Source organism: Equus przewalskii, chromosome 4 (assembly GCF_037783145.1).
Source record: "Equus przewalskii isolate Varuska chromosome 4, EquPr2, whole genome shotgun sequence".
In the NCBI taxonomy this organism is placed as follows: domain Eukaryota; kingdom Metazoa; phylum Chordata; class Mammalia; order Perissodactyla; family Equidae; genus Equus; species Equus przewalskii.
Window position 1 is genome coordinate 56,927,496 of NC_091834.1, and position 18,676 is coordinate 56,946,171.

At 41.5% G+C, this 18,676-nt stretch overlaps 1 long non-coding RNA gene across 5 annotated transcripts in view; it reads right to left on the minus strand.

Moving 5' to 3' along the window:
- The window catches only part of LOC139083039 (uncharacterized), a 152,321-nt gene that overhangs the window by 43,329 nt on the left and 90,316 nt on the right, over positions 1-18,676 (minus strand). For 4 of the 5 annotated variants that reach the window (XR_011539531.1, XR_011539527.1, XR_011539530.1 and 1 more), the window contains exon 5: positions 168-3,522. The exons of the other annotated variant lie outside the window; for it this stretch is intronic. This is a non-coding gene — a long non-coding RNA (uncharacterized lncRNA). The remainder of the gene's footprint in view (positions 1-167; positions 3,523-18,676) is intronic. 5 annotated transcript variants of the gene reach the window in all.

The window sequence follows — 18,676 nt, forward strand, 5'->3', positions numbered from 1 at the left end:
TTGAAAGGTAGTATGATACAGTGATCCAAGGGGTTAAGAGTCCGGGTTATGGAATCAAAACATGCCCTGCGTGCCACTTATTAGAGCTGAGCTTTGATCTTGGACCAGTTACTTAACCTCTCCAGGACTTATTTTCTTTATCTGCAAAACACAGCTAACAGGCATACCTCCCACATGGGGTCGGAGGGTACATGCATATGTACTTGAAATTTCAGGATAGTGCTTGGCCCAGGGAAGTTCTAAGTGAGTATTAGCTGTTAGTATCAGGTCTTGGTGTCTTCCAGCATTTGCCTGGCCCAAGAGTCTTTTCCAGCGGAGAGAAGTCCACCCTCCAATCCTGCGACTTCTGAGGCTTGGAGTTCCTGGAGGACCTGGAAGATAGAAGTGAACTAGAATGCCTGCATGAGGCCAGAGGGAGGCTTTCCAATGCACTCCTTCTCCACGTGCAAAAGAGAGTCACTTTCTAAGCAAAGACTCAACAACAAACTTATGAGGAGTCAGTATGTTGTCAGAAATTACATTATCTGTAAAATTTTAAAAGTTGATTGATACTATATAAGAGCTCCTTTGGAGGGAGGGAATTACGTTGATAAGGAAAGATTATTCACTTTGTTGTTAGTCTTAGCAAAAAACAAAACCAAAACAAAGGTGTGTAATGTATATTGAATTTATCATTTGAAAGCTTTAACATGAGTATCTATAGCTAATGAAAAATTCGGCCCATAGATGTCCTCTAATGATGCTGAATAGTCTCACACTATCTCTTCTCTGATTTTACATTGATGCAGGTTGATTACTTCATTCTGTTAAGAAGAACTTCTAGTTTATATGTATATATTTTCTTCTCTCCTATATGTATAGAATAGTCCTATAAGGATACACAAGAAACCGTTAACAGTTGTAACTTCTGTCAAGAGGCGTGGAGAGGATTGAGGTGGAAGGGAGGTGTAATCTTTTACTTTGTATACAACTTTGTACTTATAAAACTTGTTTCTATGTGTAAGATTCAGTTTTCCAATAAAAGAGAATTCATACACAGACTTGCATGAGATATCAGATCCCAGGGAATCAGGAAGGACTGTTGGAACGATGAGCCCAAATCCTGCTACTCCTCATTGCTTATGGATTACAGATGTTGAAATCTATGAATAGAAACTGTAAGACTGCAGCCCACTTTTATTTCCAGGCTCAGGTTGCCTTTGGGTCAGCAGATGTCAACTGCCTTTGGAAACACGAGCCAGCAGGTGTGCAAAGCACAGAAGCCATGGCAGAGAGGGTTCTGCCCGGCACATGTGTTCGTTCCTTTAGCTCTCAGGAATCTCCCCACTCTTACTGTTTGTCAGTCAAGCTGTCAGGTCAGGGAAACCTGGATGAGAGATATGTCACTGCCCCAGTGGCTGCTAAGGAAATTTCAAGTTACACAAGGTTTGTTGGGAAGGTGGACTTGCTTGACCTTAGGCAAGATGGCTGGGGCAGAGACTCCAGCTGAATATGCATCCTAAGAACATGGAAACTTGTTTAGCTCAAGCAGACTGCAGAGGTGGGGCTGAGGATGTGGAAGCAGTTTATAAGCCAAGAGCACCAGGCAAATGGAAGGTCTTGCTCTTATTATAAGGGCTTGGGGGAATGCAATGGGAGAGGATCTGGCCCCTATAAAGGATTATCCCTATGAACATCAAAGGATTGACAAGGGGGTGGTTGGAGGAGGACAAAGGTGGAGCTTGGAATGTTGGCTCTTCCTCAAAGGCACTTCCTATGCATTTTTTTTTTTTTTTTTTTTTTTGCTGAGAATCAAATCCAGAGCCTCCAATAATGATGATTCTCATTTTTATTACCATTTTATTATTCAGGGTTGGCTCAGGATTTCTTCCCCTCCAAAGACATTTGAATGAAGATGAAAAGTGCCCAGTTAATATCTTCATGGAGCCAAGCCCTCTTTCTGTAACGAAAGTCTTGGTGGACAGATGTGGTGCCAGCTTGCTATTGTAGGTCTGCATCCACATGTCATTGTAGCAAAGATCAAGGCTGTCCCTAATTTGTGGGCCTGGCATTTCTGAGTGGAAGGGACAGTAAAAAAAAAAAAAAAATCTTCTTTTGGTATTTCCATCATGCAAATTCTGGCTCTGCTCGAAATACATAAGGAGAAACTTCCAGAGCAGACACATAGTAGAGATTTTTACTGACCACAAATGCTGTGCTTGATAAGGTTCATTTCAGGGACACTGGCTGAGTGCTGGTGAAACTGGACAGCTATGGTTGTGGCAAAATATGTCACCACTCGCTGACTGTAAACACAAACCTGATTCAACCTGAATAGAGAGAGGGACCATGAAAAACAGGAAAAGCAAATTAGACAGAGACCATTAAAAGAAACTTATGTATTAAAAAAAAAAAATAGACACTTAATGGTCAAGGACTCCCTCTTCATTAAGGGGAGTTCAAGTCTGTGCTGTGAACTTTGCAAACCAGAATAATTCTATGTTAAGACAGAGAATGTGATCAAGCTTGCTAATCTTCTTCTGTTTGACCCTTAATCATGGCCAGTTTATGGGATAGTATCTTTTCTTCCTTTTACATATCAGCCGAGTCAAGTGAATGAGTGGATGGAGCAATTAACAACCAAAGCCTGAATTCATTGCCCTACCTCCTCAGCTTGGAATGTCAAATAACTAGAGAGCTATTTTATTGCTGCTCTTGGTTGGCTTTTCTCAAACAATTTCAGAAGCGATCCACAGACTTATGTGGGTTTGGGATTATATCTAAACTTCCATAGCTCCTCTTGGAGAACAACCTCAGATTTATCTGAATCATGGGATAACTGATGGAGGCAAAGTTTCAAGAAGTGCTGATTAAACTGAAAATTCACACAAAGAAGACATGATATCCATGGAATTCTGGATATCAATCTACCCAGAACCAAATCCCAGAACTACCACCGAGTGTTTGGCCTCATGGTCCATGTCTGGGCACTGTTGGGGCTTTCCGGGCTCTGGACAAGGCTGCTGTCTCGTAGAGCCCTAGAAGGTAATGTAAATCTGGAGTCAGAATTGAGGTGTTTCCTCCCTGAATATAACACCTAGTTCTAGAGAGCAGCTCCATCTGTTAAATACTAAGTGTCGCATGAGTTGTAAGTTGCCTACTATTGGGAAAGAGAGAAAGAAGGAAGAAAGGCATTTGGTTTTATATTCTTGTCCCTATATTGTTTCATTTCATTTACTTACTGCATTCATTTATTCAACAAATATTTATTGAGAGCCTTCCAAATGATGGTTTATAGTGGGTGTGGATGGGTAGATGGGGAGTAGAATAGGAGGGTACAAAGATGAATCAGACATCTTGCCCTCAAAATGCTTACTGTCTAAAAAAGGAGTTATCAGTCAGCTTTCAATATGTTATGCTGTTGTAACAAACACCCCCAGATCTCAGTGGCTTACAATGAAGCTTTATTCTCATTCACGCTCATATCACCTGCAAATCAGCTAGTGTGTTTGCTTCATTCCAGAACTCAGGTGGAAACTGCCTCTATCCGGAACATGCCATTTACATGTCAGAGGGAAAAGGAGAAAGAAAACAGGAAAAGGAAAAATCACATGATGGCATTAAAGGTTATGTTCCCATCCCATTGGCTAAAGCAAATCACGTGGCAGAGCCTGGTGGAAAAGGGGCATGAATGTTCTCCCACAGGGAAGTGCTGCAAGTTTTATGGCCACAGACTGGGATGTCTGATCCTCTTGCAGGGAGGGCAGCAGATAATTGGGAACAATAATGCAATCTACCACAGGAGATAAACACATGCACACACACAGCGCATCAAATACAGGATGCATATACTCTATATACCATACATCCTAGGGTGGGGAGGGACGGACAGCCCAAGTGCGGGCACGTTTTTCTGCTCTACCCCTTGCAAACTAGCTGTTGGACTTTGGAAAAAGCACTTAACCTCTCTGAGCCTCAGTTTCCTCACCTGAAAAATTAGGATAATAGTACTTAACTCATGACTTTGTGCTAAGGATTAAAATATTCGATTCAAGTTAAATGCTAAGCCAAAAGCCTGGCATATAGTTATCATTAAAAACATTTTTCTCTTTCTGCTCCTCCATTTCATCTTCTTTCTCTTCATTTATCCTTGTTATTCCATTTCAGAATAGGGAATGCCATAAAGAACTCAAAATCTTTACATACACACACACACACACACACACACACACACCTGTTTATGCTATTGTTTTGTGACACTTAAGAACATATAGTCTAATAAAAACAGATGTGCAAACAATATTTTGGCAAGCAACACATTCAAAGATTGGGGAGTGCCTGTAGCTGATTGCATTGCCAGTGTGTCAGAACTAGGGTTTTAAGTTCAAAATGCTTGCTAACAGAAATCATGACAATGCACAGGCTAGGTTGGAGGGAAACACCGGCCCAAAATTTGGATACATTTAAAAGAAAATGTTTCAATGTGTTTATATTCAAACTCAGCCTCAAAGAGGTAATCTTCCAACTTAAGAGTCATTCTGGACAACTCTTCTTGATTGCATCTTGTATATAAAACCCAATTGGTCATGACTATTGAAAAATACGTTACTTTTTTCTTGTAGCCAGAATATGCACCAAATGAGAGCTTTCTAAGTGATTTGGCAAAAATTAATCTTCAGATTGTTTTAATATGGGAACTGAACCCTTTTGCTTTTTTTCCTTTCTTTGATTCCTGAGAAAAGTAGACTGCAAATACTTCCTTCCAGGAGGGTTTGAAGATTATGCTCTCCTGCCTCTAGAAAAGAAGCATTTGATGTTTGTTTGCTGGAAATTCAAGGGAATTGGGGTTTGTAGGAAAACGCAGAGTGACTTGTAAATATGTGGGAGGTACACAGGGGTTTCTCCTGAATCAGAAAGCTATTCCCTAGGGCCACAGGAAGAAATAGGTCAGTGGGTCTAGAACAGTAAGGAAGGTGCCCATTTCCCTGGCAGTGTTCTGGGGAGGTGGCAAGTCTCTAGAAGGAATGGCTAGGGAAACAGGACCATAGGTCTGGGTGTTTCCGAAGTGAGGCTTTGAATGGACCATGCAAAAGGGGCCAGTGGTCTTTTTAGGGGCAACCATAATGGGCATATTATAAATAACCATCTCCTGCTTTATCCCCTGGCCTCCAAGCCTTGGCCCTGTTTAAGCCCCTACAAACTCAAATAGCTCTGACTTGGCAAGGAAGCCCCAAGAATGACTGAAGTTCCATTTCCAATATATCCTGGCAGGAGGAGACTTGCAATTGGAATTAGGTAACATCATAGATAATATGATGTTTCTTGCCCACCTGAATTTGAGGACTGAGAGTCAAAAACCAGAACAATATTGAATAAAGGGATGATCTAACGATTTCCTCTTTGGAATGTGCACACGTTTTATGAAGATATAAAAGAACACAAAAGTGATGTACCTGCTCAGATGCCATTTTGGACGGAAGCACCCATCCCCTCAGCTGCCAGGAGGGTTGGCTGCTGCAGCCTCACAGCTGGGATCCTTTTGGGCACTGCCTTCTGCCCAAGGAAGCAGCCCTGCCCTCTCCCCAGAGGGAGCCTGAGTTGATGCTGGGGTACAAAGACCTGGCCCTCTGCCTCCATTTGTGACAACTCTGAAGGGCCAACTCAGCTCCAGAGCACCCAGTGGGATCAGCTGGGGCCTCTGCTGCAACTTCATTGCAGTTCAGCTTCTCCCTCTGCCCCATCCTGCTGCCCGATCTTGCTTATAAATCTTGTTCTCAGGTTCGTTCCCCAGTGAACTCCCTGCATGCAAATCTCTGTCTCTGAGTCTGAGGATGTCTCCAGGAAACCCGACCTAGTACAATAAACCACCCTAAACCTTTCCCTTTAAACAAATACAACCATTTTAACTCCACCCAAAGATAGATACCCCTTACACCAGACATCTTGTTTTTTGTATTTATTTTTAAAAAGTGAATTTTGGGGGGCCAGCTCCATGGTGTAGTGGTTAAGTTTGGTGCACTCTGCTTCAGCAGCCTGGGTTTGTGGGTTCGGATCCCAGGCGTGGACCTACACTACTCATCAGCCATGCTGTGGCGGTGACCCATGTACAAAATAGAGGAGGATTGGCACAGATGTTAGCTCAGGGATAATCTTCCTCAGCAGAAAGAAAAAGAAAGTGAATTTTGGTATGACTTTTTCTTCAGTGAGAGGAATTCTTAGATTGTCTTAAGAATTAAGAATTGGGACAAAAGTAAAAATTGTGGAACCACCCCAGAGCTTCCTTCTCTTATGGACACAAGCCAGAATTGCTTTCTAGAAGCTCATTTTTAACATGTGTTAGTTGCCATTGACAAAAAAAAAAAAAAAAAAAAAAAAAAAGCCAAACACCAAAGAAATGTAATATACAAATGAACTAATAAAATGTTGATTTATAATGTTTTAAAATCTCCCTATAGATCAAAAGGGATCATGTTTTCATCAGATGTTCTTTGAGGTCAGTGTGGCACTCTCTCCCATCACTCAGGTTGATGCAAAGCCAGTATCTTCTGCTGTTGAACTGACTAGGGAAAAAACAGAAAAGTGGACAAACAGGAGAAGTGGTAAGGCTTTGTGACTCTGTGTAGCTAAATGCTAAATCTGTTCTTTCTTTTCCCCAGTGCCTTCTTACTGGGAGAGATGTGTCCATGGGACTTAGGGCATGGTGTGGGGAGGTCTGTTTTCTCTGTAGAACTGTTGTTGAATGATCTCTTCATCACTGCTCCCAATATTCACAACTGAAGAGACCCAGGGATGCAGATGAAAGAAAAATGGCCAATGTAGGAAATTCCTTGTAGTCAATGTTTTTTAAAAAGAATGTAGGTATCATGCTAAAAATTTAAATAGTATATCTATTTAACTCTCAATTATTATTATTAAGATTGCAGTAAAACTACTAATAATCAATTAGGCTTTAGAGTTGTATATTGAACCTGTCACATATTAAAGGTAGAGATCAAATCTAGAATCAATGGAGATGGATCTTAGGAGAGGCAGAAAGAGTTTGGAACTTTTTTCCCTTTGAACTGAAAGACCATTATAAAGATTTTTTTTTCCCTACAAAAAGCGAGATTTCCATACTATGTATTTTGTCCATCCACATTTGAACTAAGATAACTGAATATAGTTGAGATGACATCTTAGCCTCTTTAGAACAATTGTGTATGCTATTGTAAGAAGAGAAGCCCGGATTTTAGATTGGGGTAACTAAATCCCAGTCTGGTTTGGCCTAGACCAAGATTTGTGATTTTAAATTATTTGCTTAGGCAAAACCAGCAAATCAGACAACTGTTAGTCACACTATTGGTGTCTCCAGCTGGATACAATTTCTCTCTTCTGCCCAAAGTATCTTTGCAACTATCAAGGCCTTAAAAGACACAAGGAAATCTGCTTATCCAAATGATACTGTTTGCCTCCTAGGGTTATTGAGCCAAAGGCACAATATTAATTTGACAACAGCTTGAATTCCAAGTGCTTCAGGAATATAGGAATGGGGAGAAAATAAGTAAATCCCTTCAGTTTGGGGACTGTTAGGGTCTGAATTTTGTCCCCCCAAAATTCGTCTGTGAAAGCCTTAACCCTCAATGCAACTACATTTGGAGGTAAGGCCTTTATGGAGGTGATTAAGGTTAAATAAGGTCATAAGGGCCCTATCAGATAGGACTGATGTTCTTTCAAGAAGAGGAAGAGACACTGGAGACCGCTCTTTCTTTGTGCCCACAGAGAGGCCGTGTGAAGACAAAGGGAAAGGGCTGTCTGCAAGCCAAGGAGAGCGGTCTCATCAGAAACCAGCCCCGCTGGCACCTTAATTTTGGACTTTCTCCCTCCAGAAGTGAGAAAAAAATAAATTTCTGCTTTGTAAGCCACCCCATATTTAGTGTTTTTTTTTATGGCAGGCCAAGGCTAATACGGGGACATTGGTTAGAAGTTTCAGGAGTTTGTCAACTCACCAGAATGGCTTTGATGAATCAGTATAGGGATAATGTCACCTCTAAACTGCCTTTTGTTTGCTGCCACTTTTTAAGGCTTATGCTATTTGAATGCTTTTTCCATATTAAGTTTCTGCCTGTCATCTTTCTTTCTTTCTTCCTTCTTTTCTCTCTCTTTTTTCCTTCCTCTTTTTCTTCTTTTTTACTTTTTCCACGTCATTAGGATTTTTTTGATGGGAGATGGGATAAACTGTGGGAGGCAATTTCATGTGCTGCATTTAACCAGAATTCACATAGTCATAAATTTAAAGAAAATATACTGAGTACTCACTATGTACGAATTCTGCACTAGTTTCCCTTTGGAAACAAAAATGTGTATGCCTTCTTACATTGGTTACATTCCTCTTCAGCCTTCCAATAAAAGAACAAATGTTGTTAAGTAGATGATCAATGGTCTTACCCTTTGAATGAATAGGATTATAGTAAGTGCAACACAGATCTTTAAAAACAATATCCTGTTGTTAGGTTTTAAGTGATGAGCATGAATTGGCAGATTTCTGAATTTATCAATAAAATCTTTGAAGTATAAGAAATAGATTGTTTGACTGAAATTTCCCAGTTTTTTAAAGATTCTCTCTCTCTATAAGCCTTCCCATTTCCCCTTTAGAATGCAGGCCAGGAGATGTGGTCTGCTTGAAATAAGCATCCAAATATTCAATTTTATTGTAGTCAACCTGGGTTGGACATCTGTATTTCCAAGGGGAAATGCCAATAAAATTCATTTTCAATGGCTCGAACTAACCACCAGTCAAAAGAATAAAAAGTAAGTGGGTCCAGTTTTCATTCTAGGGCTTACCTTTCTAAAGTATTTCTCTACTTAAATTGACTGAATCTATAGCCTGAGACCACACTATGTGTGCTTCCTGTTCTAGCACCATCTATTTATATACTCCTTATAAATAATGAAGGAGAGCCCGTTTACCATCACTAGTGCTTTACATCCAGTATCCCCGATCCTTCTTCACTTAGTCCACTTTATATTGTTACTGTTGTTTATCCTTTGCCCATTAAGTTTCATGGTTTCCTGTACACAGGAGAACAATGATCTCTGAAGGGAGTGGAGTCTTCTAGAAGAACTGAAGACTCAGGGATCCTGGGTTCTGACGCTGATTTGGACACATCCCTTCACTTGCTCTTAGCTTTGTTTTCTCATCTGTGAAGCAAAAGAATGGGAGAGTTCTCTTTCCTGGCACTAAAATCATGTGGGTTTAATATAGTTTAGAAAATCACTAGTCTATGGTTTATATAAAGTTAAATTCTTAAGGATGAAAATGGGAAGAAAGTGATTTTTTAGAGCTACAAGATGGTGAAGATTATTTTGAGAGGTCCCAAGATCACCCCCAGGTTTGAAGCTTCCCTCAGACGATTCGCAGGACTCAGTATGTAGTCACACTCAGGGCTCTGATTTATTACAGCGAAAGGAAACCAAACACAATTTTCAAAGGGAAACAGCACACGGGTAAAGTCCAGAGAAACCAGGCATTAGCTTCCAAGTTTCCCCCCCAGAGAGTCACACAGGATGCACTTAATTCCCCCACAACAAGTTGTGACAACATGTGTAAAATATTGTCCATCAGTGAAGCTTGTTGGAGACTCAATGCCTAGGGTTTTTCTTGGGCGATTGTCACATAGGCGGCCTCTGCCTGGCACATACCCAAACTCCAGCCTCCCAGAGGGAAAGCATGTATTCAGCATAAACTATATGGTTTGTACAAATGGTTTAAACATAATGAGCTACTCGTAGTTAACGGTGGTGGGGAACTGCTGTGGACTGAGAGGTCGTGCCCCACTCCCATCCATATGTTGAAACATAATGTCCAGTGTGATGGTATTGGGAGGAGAGGCCTTTGGAAGGTGCTTAGGCCATGAGGGTGGAGCTCTCATGAAAGATATTAGTGCTCTTATAAAAGTGGCCCAAGGAAGGCTCTTTGCCCCTTTGGCTATGTGAGGTTACAGTGAAGAGACAGCCATCTCGGAACCAGGTTCTCATCTGACACCAAATCTGCTGGTTCCATGATCCTGGACGTCCAGCCTTCAGAACTGTGAGGAATAAATGTTTGCTCTTTATAAGCCACCCAGTCTCTGGCCTTTTGTTATAGCAGCCCCAACAGACTAGGACGGGAAAACTCCTGAAATCAAAGTCCCCAGACACCAGCCAGAGGCCAGTCATGTGAGCAGTCCTTTCAAAAGGATAGCGATTGGACCTCCTATGCTATTTTCTGTACAGTCTACACTATTTTCTGCACAGCTACATAGTATATTTTTCTTTTAAATCGCTCTTGGGTATAGCCGCTTGTATATTACTTGAATTACACAAAAATTGGTATTAAGTAAAATAATATTTTTCCAAATAAGTTTAATTTTTTCCATTAGTAAAGTGACATTTTCATTTAAGAAAACTTGGAAAATAAAAAAACATAAAAAGAAGAAAAATGTGGTAGCAATTTCTAAACATAATTACTTCCAGGTAATCGTTTTCCAAATATTCTGGGCATGATTCTCATAATACCTATTCAAATTATATTCTACTCTTTGTTTTTACCTTACAATGTAGAAAAATTTTTATATTACTTCAAAACATTTTGTAGACATGATTTGCAACGACTGTATTCCGTTGTATCGTAAGTTACATAATCAATGCCCCTTTGGCCATTTTTCAATATCATAAGTAATTATTATAAGTGATGAACTTCTTCATGCACAAAGCTCTTTCTGTATTTAGAATTAGTCCTTAGGATGCATTCTCAGAACTGGATTTACTGTGCTATAACTTGTGGACTTTTTAAAATGACTTTTGTTATCCCTTTCCAAATGACTTTCCAGGAATTGTAAACTCTGGGCATGCGCTAACAAAGGATTTCTCTAAAATGAAATGATGCTTTCATTTGTTTTTCCTGCAGTGCATTTCGGTGGTATTTTTCCTCTTTCATTTTTCTCCCCATTGACCTCCTATATCATCTAATTATCGCCTCAGTAGGGCACTCCTTTGGGCAGACGCACAGCATTCATAAATCTCCCCTTTCAAAAAGCAAGAATGTTACCTAGGAGTCTTCATCATGCATTATCACAGATGAACTCATTTGTTTTCTGAGCAAAAGGAGTACCAGTTCTCCAGGTTTTGACTAGGAGGCAGAGGAGGGGTGAGAGAGGAGGCAGGAAAAGTCCGGAATTCTGAGATATCATCCGTAGGGTGGTTGGATGGTGCAGTGACTCCTGGGTGGGTGGGAGAGTGAATAATGGGTTCTGTAATACAAAGTTTGAAAAGATACCAAAAGATCCAACATAATCTTCATTACAGTCTTGCTTAAGAACAGATCTGGCCCTAAGAAGCACCAGGAGGTCGTGCAGTTAGAAGAAGCTGGGTTTAGAGTGAAAGGGCTTAAACTGGAGTTCTCACGCCATTGCCTGCCAACTGGGAGCCCTGGAGCAGGTCCCTTCATCTCTGCCCTTCAGTTTCCTCACCAGCAAAGGGGCTAGCAGAACACGCCCAACCTTCCTTATAATATGGCTGCTGAGAATCAAGTTCAAACTTGGTAGTTAATGTTCAGGAAATTACTGTGCACAGTGCCTGGTGCATGGGGTGTATTGAATCGGTGAGTATTGAAACCAAAAGGAAATGGCGAGAGAGAAAGTCCCTCACGAACTTGCAGAGGGGTGAAAAAACGTAAGACCCTTTCACCCCGCCCTTGGCTCAGCCTTAAACAGCAAATTCATAACCACTGAAAACGGTGGTTTTCTAGTTATAGCAAATACTGTTCTGTTTTCTGTTGCTAAAAACCAAACCAAAAATTCTTCCACTGACAATAATCTAGTTTCATTGTGGTGAGAATATTTTTAATTAGGAGAATGTCCTACTGAGCCTGAACATTTGCTCTGTTGTTTTTCATCAAAAACATATATTTGAATGAACTACTAAAACAGAAATCTCTTGATAAATTAACCATAATTAAGTTTAATCAGATAGTGTGCTCCCTGCTAGTGTGTGTGTGTTTAAGCTTTCCCACAATTATAAAAGTTATATGTACACAATTTAGAAAATATGGGAAAGTATAAAGAACCAAAATATCATCTCCCAAATCATTAATAATTACCGTTACTTCCTTCCAGTATTTTTTCTCTTTAGTTTCTAAATCATTAGTTTGTTCTTTCAGCAACATAGTGAAATAGAAACAGTGTTTTATTTGGGAGTCATACAGAGCTGGTTAAAATCTTGTCTCTGCCATCTGCGAGCTGTGCCACCTTAGGAAGATACTTAGTTTCTCTGAGCTTCACTTTCCTCATCTATAAAATGGATATAATGATACCTACTTTCTCAGTCAGGATTCATCCAAAATAACATACACAAAGAAGCAAAGTGCACACAGATCTGTTCACAGAAACTGTAGTGCACACAAAACAATACACCACACCCAGGAAACAAGCTGGAGTCCAAATTATTTATAAGCAGTGTAGCAAATAAATCTTATATCTAATAGATAACAAAGCTTGCGTACATCAACTAACACATGTGCACACGAGGATGCTTTCTAGCAACGATAATTCTACCGTAAATACTCAGTACAACAGGATGGTCTGGAGGGGCCGTCTGCATGCTGGACTGCTGGAGGCCAGAGGCTCAGCTGTCCTCACGTAAGGAGGAGGCGATGTGACAAGGAAAGACACCACCTCGTCAGTGCTCAGGGCATGTTGGAAAGATAAATTTTACTTGTATAAGATTTATTCCCTGCTTCCTGCCAAGAGGATTAAAGGGTATAGGATGTTCCAATATAACTTAAGACACAGAGGACTAAAATCGAACAGAGCCATTCCTCTGACTGTTTAGTATTTATTGAGCACCTGCTGTGTGCTAGGAGCACTCTATGGGGAGCTAGAGGAACAAGGGTACATGAGACTGCTCGCCCCCCCAAGGAACTCCTAGGTTAGGACATGGTTTCTCAAAATGTGACCGACTTCAAGACTCCCTGTATAGAATGACCCAGGGAGCTTCTGAAAAATGAAACAAGGAAGATTGCTCATCCCCTGCCTGGGGCCCCTCCTAACGCAGAAGGTCTGGGGGTCTCCACTGTTCACCACCTGTCCAGGCGCTGGGCATGCATGCTGGAGTTCGAGAACTTCCGGAGGGGAATCAAACTCAGCAACAACTAATTCTGCAGAGCTGTTCCAGGGTAGCTGTCCTTTCAGCAGAAGCTGGGACATTAAAACTGGGGACTCTGGAACCAACAGATCTGGATTCAATTGCTGACTAGTTGGGAGTTTGATGGAGCCCTTCCAATCTCTCTGAGCCTCAGTTTTTTCATTGGTGCAATGGGTCTGAGGTTCCCTCCCTCAGAGTGATGTTGCATTAAATGAGATAACGTTTTGTGAGAAATGCTTAACGCACTGTCTCATTCACAGGAGATGCTTGAAAAGTGGTGGCCATTGTCATCACCTACCCAGAAGGCGCATGCAATCACACGGCAAATGTTGGTTCTACTTTAGCACCAATCAGATCCCAGAGGCACAGCACAGGCGGTTCCAGGGCCAAGGTCATCTGAGACTTTGACAAAAACCCTGCCCCTGGGGCCTGGCCATTAACCCACAGCAGCTAAGGGCTGAATTAACTGAGGCCCGGCTGCAAAGAAAGAGGTCTCGCTCTCTCTTCTTCCCTCCTTCCCTCCTTCCCCTCTTCCCCTCCCTGTTCTCTCTCCATTCCCATTCAGTGGAAAGGATGCATCACCCCCAGGACATTGCTGTGGCAGAAACCTGTTACAAGTTTTGTCAGATCCTGAACCTACAGATGAATGCAGCCTGCAGCCTCTCGCTGCATCCAAGATGTCTTCATCTGTCCTCCCAGGACCCCAGCAAAATGCTTTTGGCAAAAGCCAGAGGAAAGGATAAAAATTAAATATAAGGCCCTGCATTCATAGGGGCTTTTACGGGTTTGGATGTGTAATGATGGCTTAATGGCAGTCAAGAGGCAGGTAATTAGGAGCGAGCTGCTCCGATCGCCCTTGTACACAGCCCCAGATAGCTCCTCAACACTGCCGAAAACTTGTTTGCTTTCTCTGCGGCAGAAATCCCACAAGGTCTGCACGCTGCCAGCTGTCGAGCTAACGAACTGCCAGCGTGTTCCTGAACAGGCGCGCTCAGGCTGGCGAAGCTCCCCTGAGCAGCCCCGTGCTGTCTTCGCTTGCCTGATTGCCTTTATCTAGCTGGTGCAGGAGCGGCTCCTAATCATGCTGCTGCTGGCCTCCAAGGGTCAAACATGGGACCATCGCTACCTAAACAAACGAGGAGGATGTCACCTTTGGGGGAGACTGATAAGCAGTTGGCAGGCAGGCCACGGGGAAGAGAAGGTGCCAGCAGCCAGCAATCTGCAAAGGCCGTAAATATGCTACACTCTCAGCGGGGAGACGGGCAATATAGGCACCAAGAGGCCTTTGTTTAATGAGCTGTCAGAAAGCAGGCATGAAATTATGTTTGAAAACATGTGCAAGCTGCAGAGACAGAGCGGGGGCCTGTAAATGGCCCTCTTCCTTCGTGGTGGATGTTTAGAGCATCTTATCAGTCTGAGAACTGTCATAAGATGAAAGCTATCATTAGCAAACTAATGGTGTTTGAAAGCTACAAATTTTTCTCTCTCTTCTCTGTTTTTGACTTAAATGGATTATAGAAAAAAAATCTTAATGGTTTTTTTCTTTCCTTGGGATTTTGGTAAATATGCAAATTGGAAGAGAACCAAAAACAAACCACAGAAAAGTATCTCTGGAAGAACAAACGAATGGTTTTCCTTCGAGTCTGTGCTCAGAACGACTAGCTTATCTTCTTTCCAATTCTGTCGAGACTTTCTTCAGAGAAGTCTAATGTACCTCCAGCCAGCATTTTATTTCAATCAGGACCATAAAAGAAAGCATAAATATAAAATAGATTGCTCTCCTACAATCTGAGTATTAGAATTAGTGGGTAGGTATACTATCACTCCTACCACATCAGCCATCAACTAGTAGAGAATAATTTTCCCAAGACTTGCAATTGTTCCTGTGGGTTACATGGCTGTGGAGTTTATTTCTATTAAGAGTAAAACTTAATGACTTTAAAAAATCTGCCAAGACTGAGAGGCACCCCTGATTCAAAGCCCAGTTGGGCTTCAGTCCTTAAATCCTGAATGGTGCGTGGGGCCTTGATTGCCATAACATGGATCTTTTTCCTTCGGTGAACAACAGACCTGCATTTCCTGCCTCCAGTCAAACCAGGCGGCCAGACACGATTTGCATGACACTCCTTTCCCATTAAAAGGCTCAAAACTCCGGCCAGAGCTGTTATGGGAGAGGTAGCCAAATTAGCAAGGAATAATCCTTTGGGACCCATATTCCCCATGATTGAACAGTGGCAAGCTGCTCTCCTCTAGCTTTAAGAAAAGGAGATGAGAAAGGTCTGAGTAGGTAATAAAAAAGTTAGATTGAAAAGGCAAAGGGACAAAGTTAGAGAAATAGAAACTAAAATAAAAAGAAAAACAGAGGGGACAAAAAACACAACTTTTGATTCACACCAAACAGCAATAACTGACATTCACATGACAATTTGTTTTCCTGTTCTTTAGGCTTATCCCCCATTTGCAGGTGAGAGACAGGAGACCAGTGCACCTGAAGTCTCCAGGCCAGGATAAGTAAGAGACAGCGGTGCACCCAGGGCCTGGCGCCCCAAGGCCCACATTCCCTCCCTCTCAGAACAATCCTCCTGGAAAGCATCCTTCAGTTCCTCTCTCCCAGCATTCACAAAGATTCTAAGCACAGCGCCTGATGTGTCCTGGGTGCTCAATCTGAGTCCAAGAGGGGAGAGAGAGCTTTAATCCAGAGGGGAGACAAGAGAAAATAAGACAAGAACAAAATTGGAAAGAGGACAAGTACACCCAGGGCCTGTTCTGTGTCCAACATAGAAGCTGTAAGCAAAGAAAACCATCAACAAAATGAAAAGGCAACCTATAGAATGGGAGAAATTGTTTGCAAATCCCATATCTGATAAGGGATTAATATCTAAAATACAAAAAAAACCTCATACAACTAAAACCAGAAAAACCAAACAACTTGATTAAAAAATGGGCAGAAGGGGATGGCACAGTGGTGTAGTGGTTAAGTTCACGCGCTCTGCTTCAGCAGCCTGGAGTTGGTGGTTTTGGATCCCAGCTGCAGACCTACATACTGCTCATCAAGCCATGCTGTGGTGGTGTCCCACATACAAAAACAGAGGAAGATTGGTATAAATGCTAGCTCAGCAACAATATTCAGAATAATCTTATGTAACAGGAGCAAAATTTAAATCCTTGTAATGAGTTTATTAAGAATTAAGTTTGAATGGATGTTTAATTTTATCAAATCAAATGTTTTTTCAACATCCATTGGATTGAGCATATGATTTTCCTCCTGGAATTTATTAAGATGGTGAACAAATCAATAGATATCCTAAAACTGAAACTTTCTGGCATTCCTAGGGTAAATCCCACTTGGTTATTGTGGCAGAGACTTTGTAGATAGTCTTTTCATTATTTTTATTTTTGGAATATTTAACAGTTTCAGGTTCATTTTGCCTTTTTACGCAAGTTATTTAAGAGAGAGTTATTAACATCCAGAAAGTAGGAACTTTTATTTTCATTGTTAAATTCCAGTTTTATTGCACTGTGACTAGAGACTATGGTTTGTACTATTTCTCATTTTTGGAATTGATTGACGTTTCCTTCTCTCATAGATTTCTACTTCAGAAATTCGTTGATCCTCAGAGCTTTAATACTTTTTCCTCTATCTTCACTCCTAGCTGATGACCTTGCTTCCCACTTCACACACACAATGGAAACATTGAGAAAAAAAATTCCACAAACTCCCACAACAACATCTTCCTACCTACCGGGATCTGGACCATGGACACTTCTCCCCTCCCCTCTGTTCCTAACACAAAGGCTTTGCTTCAGCAATTCTCCATACTTTCTTATACGTCAACAGCGTCCCCTTTCTCCTAACTCATTTCCACCAGCACATAACCATATTGTTATCTCCCTCATTTTAAAAACAAAACACAAACAAGGGGCCGGCCTGGTGGTGAAGTGGTTAAGTTCATGCACTCTGCTCCTGCAGCCCGGGGTTCATGGTTTCAGATCCTGGATGTGGACTTGCACAATGCTCATCAAGCCACGCTGTGGCAAAGTTCCACACACAAAATAGACGAAGATAGGCACAGATGTTAGCTCAGCAACAATCTTCCTCAAGCAAAAAGAGGAGGATTGGCAACAGATGTTAGCTCACGGTCAATGTTCCCCACCAAAAAAAAAAAAAATAGCAAACAAAATTATCTTGAGTTTACTTCTCCCCCCAGGCATGACCCCTTTTCTTTGTGCCCCCGCTGCCACCTTACAGCAAAACTCCTTGAAAGACAGTCCAAACTCACTAGCTTCCATTTCCTCTTCTCTTCTCACTTGAATCTACTCCTGTCAGGATTTAAACACCGCAGGCTTCACCAAACTGGTGCTTGTCAATATCATCAATTACCTCCATGTTGTCAAATCCAAATCTTGGTCCCCATCAAACTAGACCTATCAATAACACTTGTCACATTTAATTGCTTCCTCCTCGAAGGTGATTTCTTTACTTGTTCTCTAAGATGCTACACACTTCATTTTCCTTCAACCCCACTGGCTGCTCCTTCTTAGTTTCCTTTGCTAGTTCCTCCTTTTCCCCTTACCCTCATAGCACTGAAGTGTCCCGGACTCAGTCCAAGCCTCTCTTAATCTCCTGTCCTCTCTCTGTGCTCTCTCCCTTGCCGATTCTCTTCCAATTCCATAGTTTTAAGTAGCATCTGTCTGGAAATAATTCTCAAATGTATGCCTCCAGCCATCATAGCTCCCTTAAGCATTAGCTCATATATCTGTCAAATCTATATATCTCTATTTGGATATCTAACGGATGTCTCAAATGCATCATGCCCCCAACTGAAATCCTGATCTTCTTCCCCCACAGAACCTGCTCTACCAGTAGCCTTCCCCATCTTGGTTAAAGATGTCTCTCCTCTGAAGTCTGACGGGCCTTCAGTAATTAGAAAGCATGGAGTTTTTTGCCTAGATGAGTGTTTACTGTAGCTATAGGAAAGGTTGACGTGTTGTCAGGAAAGGGTGGGCACTATGTCTCTGTGTTATAAATCCTGTAAAAGCGCGAGCTAACCTTCACATATAAGGTCATTATTTTACCTCGTTTCAAGTTGCACTATAATACTTCGACCTGCAAAAGACCTCATCCTTGTACGTTTGGGGCCTATTCTCTTTCCTAATTAAAGTCAGATGGTTGACTTTTGGGCTTTTTTTTTCTCTTTCCTGGGCTGCCTCTGAACAGCTGTGGTGTATTGCCAATGAGCTATCAGTGGACAGACATGAGATTCCTTTATGATGTTAAATGACATATTACAGTGTTTCTTCCACAAACTACAAAAGCTGAACATCACGGACAATATTAAATCTTGTGCAAGAGTTATCATTTTTAAAAAATACATGCTGATTTCTAAAATATAGCTGCACAATGTTTTTTTGGCCGTTTTCCCAACATGTGTTCTATTTCATGAGGAATGTTTTCATAGAACTGGATGATGTCCTTTGGTCTCAAATTTTTAGACAACAAACAATAACAGCAAAAAATTATATCTGACCTTAAATGCTG